At 27.7% G+C, this 4,415-nt stretch overlaps 1 non-coding gene across 1 annotated transcript; it reads right to left on the reverse strand.

Annotated features, from left to right (window-relative positions):
* Positions 1-3,851: 3,851 nt before the first annotated feature.
* On the reverse strand, positions 3,852-3,924 carry TRNAR-UCU. Its single transcript has one exon. It is a non-coding gene; the product is annotated as a tRNA-Arg (tRNA).
* Between the last annotated feature and the right edge of the window lie 491 nt (positions 3,925-4,415).

Consider the following 4,415-nt stretch of genomic DNA (forward strand, 5'->3'; position numbering starts at 1 on the left):
TCCCACACACTAAATCCACCAAGAAGTGCTTCCCCTCACAGATTTCATCCTAAACACATGGAGAAACTCCATGAGACTCCAAGGGAAACCGCAAAACAGAGAAAGGGAATGAAAACGGAAACCCTAACCATTAAAACTCACCTCCAAGCGTTCCCCACATGGATTTAACCTTCAATCTAGCTCCTGAACGGCTTTGGAGGCAATTAATCAGTAGAAAAGGGTTCTGGGGATGAGAGGACCCAAGGGACTTCGAATGGAGAGGGAGAAATAACCCTCCCCAAATCCTAACTCCCTTTAAATCCTTTTATGATCGTGACACTCTCGCTACAGCGTGATATCCTCTCGCTGCAGCGACACGCTCTCACGCTGCAACGAAAATCTCAGACGAAATTGCACCCTGGTTTCTGCATAATCTCGCTACAGCGAGACTACACCCAAAAATGCACTTCAAACTGTCGCTTTGTCGCTACAGCGAGAAATCTCTCGCTACAGCGAAAAGGCGACAGTTTTGGTCCTTCTTCCTAGGGCTCTCTCGCTACGGCGAGAACAGCCAGTATTACGCCCTGCACTTACGGACTTAACTCATTTCAGCCCTATCCAGTCATGCATACACATATATATACACATACATCCACCACATACATATATGTACGTATATTCATACTCATTACACACAAAACACCATCATTATGCATCCAATGCAAATTCACAACACTCATTTACATTTGTACACACATATATATGCATTTAGATTTATATAAATAACAATAATTAATATTACAAAATTTGGGACGTCACACATAAGAGATATAGTGACTTAACCGAAAGTCTTAGAAGTTACCATATATATTTCTTTTCTAGTACACTATTTTTTATACACCTTGTCTTATCAATATGGCCTTTTTAAGATATCTTATAATACATATAAGGATAAGTGGTTTATTAATAAATTGTTAATCGTGTGTGTTCAAGAAAAGGAAAGGTTATTAATGAAAGAAGGGAAAATGGTAAACTTGATTACTTTTGGAAAGAATAAGAAGAATTAAGTTAGTCACAAGATAAAAATTCATGCTCAATCAAATATAAAGAATGAGTCAAAGTGTTAATTTTGAAAGAAGAAATGACACATTAAGAAAGACAAACTAAAATTTAAAAATTAACTTAACAAAAAAAATACTTTATTTGTTTTTGTTTGTTATGAATCTAATATAGTTAGCATTAATCATAACACATGGTGGATTGATTTTGATTCTACAATACATATTTGTAATATCTTGCAAGGAATGCAAAACTAAAGATGCCAAGGGGAAGTGAGCAATGCATATATTCAGGAAGAAAAATGAGTTCACATATAGAGACTATTGATACATGCATTTAGTTTTAAGTAGTGATTATATTTTGCATTTAGAAAAGATATTTTATGTTTCTAGGTTTTCTAAGAATTTGATTTCCATTTCAAGGCTTGCGTCTTTAGGCTTTTCCTTTAGTTTTTCAAATTCTAGTTTTATATATCAAATAAATTTAAAATTATTGGTTTTGGTGAACTATGTGATAATCTTTATTTCATTGTTTTGCAAAATAATATCACTTATAATTCTAACCACGTTACTATTTGGTTAAAATATGCATAGAGAAAATTAAGCAATTAGTAAATGAAGAAGTACTTAATATTTTAAACTTTACTGATTTTGAGACTTGTGTGTATTGCATTAGGGGAAAGCAAATTAACAAGTCTAAAAAACACATTTTGAGTTATTCAAAAGTTAGAAACCTAGTTGGCGACATATACACATTTGAGGATGCCCATTGAAAATGAGAATTTATAACCCATAAAAGAAGAAACTAGACCCTAGGATTATTAGTAGGCATTTCATTATATATGTTGAAAGTCTCAAAGGTATAGGTTTTATAGTATATCTCACAACACTAGAATCGTGAAATCAAGAAATTCAAAGTTTCTTGAAAATAACTTAATTAGTAGGAGTGATATATTTCAAGACATTACTTTTGAAAGGAATCATTATAAATCTAAACCCTCTAGATCAAATGACAAATTAGTAGCCATTCATATAGTTAAAAATATCAATGACCATTGTCTATATGTTTACCATAGCTCAAGGAGTGCGACATCATTGTTTTACTTTTATTTTGTTTTGCTATATTTGTTTGAGGAAAGAGTACTAGCGCCAATAGTTATTTTTAGTTTTATTAATTAAAGAAATGTAATTATTATATAAATACTTGTAAACATTGTGTAACACATACATAAACAAAAAGAAACACAATATAGAGAATAAAAAAATGGTGTTAGACACCAATTTTTTTTTCTATTTATTTTATTCCACACATATCTCTAAAAAAAAGAGACAATAGGAAAAAGATAAAAGTGCAAAAAGAAGTGAATAAAGAAGATAAATAAAATGTAAATAAACAATAGAAGAGGTAGAATAAATAAGTAGTAAAACATTCTTTTGGACTATCTGTAACTTAGTGCCAAATTGATTAATTATACCTAATAATTAGATTTAGTTTTATGATCCAAAGTATTTATCCTTTTTATTTAATCTTTTTCAAGGGACTTTAACACCATGTAAAAAAGCATGACCAAGCCTACAGGAAGAAAAGTATTTAATTGTAAAAAAGAGTGTCTCATTCTAATTATTATTCAATTAATCAAGTTATAATTAGACTTTGAACATAACATGTAACAAAGCACTCATAACATCCAAAACAGGATAACCAATGCCCCAAAAGTTCTAGTTGAATAATTTATAGCATGTTTATATTAAACGAGTCAAAAGTTCAAATTTGAAAGGATTGTTTCAATTGGCTTCAAATAATAATATTTTTATCCAAAGATACTCAAACCAACCAAACTGTCATGTCTCAATTCGTTCATTCATAGCTTGTGTCGATTAACATTGATTGAAAGTTTCAAGATCCCAATGTGACCAATGTCCACCACTACTAAGCAGTATGTTAGATCTTAAATTTGAATAAGATTAAAAAAGATAAATGAGAAGAATAAAACAAAGGACTACCTCAAAACATCGAATTCTCATATAAATTTTTAAAACTTTATCATTATCCTTAGATAAAACCAGCAATGTTTACTGAGAATCAAATTAAACTACAAGTTAAATTATAACAACTTTATGTTAAATTATTTACATGCATGATAGTTTTATTAAAAAGATATATATAAGTTTAAAATTAAATTTAAAATATTTTTTAAATGTATTAATAACTCAAACAAGCTTAGTAATTTTTGACCATTTAAAAAATAAATTTTTAATTAAAATTTATATATTTTAGTTATTTAAACTGATTACAAATATTTTTTTATGATTAAAAAAATATCAATTTTATATGTATACAAATTATTTTTATCAATATTTTTACTAGCCAGCAAAACTGTCAAAATATGACTAATGATCTGTTTATTTTTAAATTTATAAGCATAGAATCAATTTTGGATATAAAATAAGTGATTAAAATATATTAAAATTTTAAAGGCAGGCTTAATCTAAAAGTTTTGAGAAATATTATAAAACTTTAAATTTAAGTCGTTTAAAATATTTTAGACTTACAAATATCTTGCTTGTATATTTTATTTAATTGTTAACAACATTTTTTCTATGTAAATACTTATTATATTAGGTAAACAAGTCTAATTGTTTTTAAATTATAAAAAATTGAATTGGCCTAAGTTAAGAAATAAAATTGGTCCATATTTTTTATATTCTTTCAAAGTTTTTATCTAATTTAATTTTCATTTCCCTGGGACAAATTAACAAAAAGAATATACATATATTTTTTTAAAACATACGACATCAAATATATTCAATGCACACGCCTGGTGGGACTCGAACCCACAATCGTCTGATTAGAAGTCAGACGCCTTATCCATTAGGCCACAGGCGCCTACTGTTGCTTTTGCAAAAAGATATTTATAATAATGAGAATAAAATTATGACCCAGTACTTTTACCAAAATATAATGGATATAAATTTAAAATTTATAAAATATTAAATTCATTAATTATTTAAATAATTTTATTTTTAAAATTACGTCTAACTTATCTATAAGAAATAATTGTTAAAAACTAATTTTAAACATTGGATAGCTGTATTCCATCAATCACCAGAGACCAGAAATGCTGGTGTTCAAAACTAATTTTAAAATATAAAGCAAATACACCTTATATATTTACATGGCCATATATAGGTTGTAAAAGTTTTAAATGTATTTGCAGACAGAGGAGAAAATGGTGAAAAAATATTTATTTTTAAATTATATATTTTTATTTTTCTTACGTACAATTTTTGAGTGGTGTTATTTTATTTTCAAATAAATGTCAGCACTTAATTTTGGTTAAGTAAAAAATATATTATTAAATTAAAAAATAACCAAAT

The sequence above is a fragment of the Abrus precatorius genome, unplaced genomic scaffold (genome assembly GCF_003935025.1).
Source record: "Abrus precatorius isolate BTA unplaced genomic scaffold, Abrus_2018 Scaffold7, whole genome shotgun sequence".
NCBI classification, from domain to species: Eukaryota; Viridiplantae; Streptophyta; class Magnoliopsida; order Fabales; family Fabaceae; genus Abrus; species Abrus precatorius.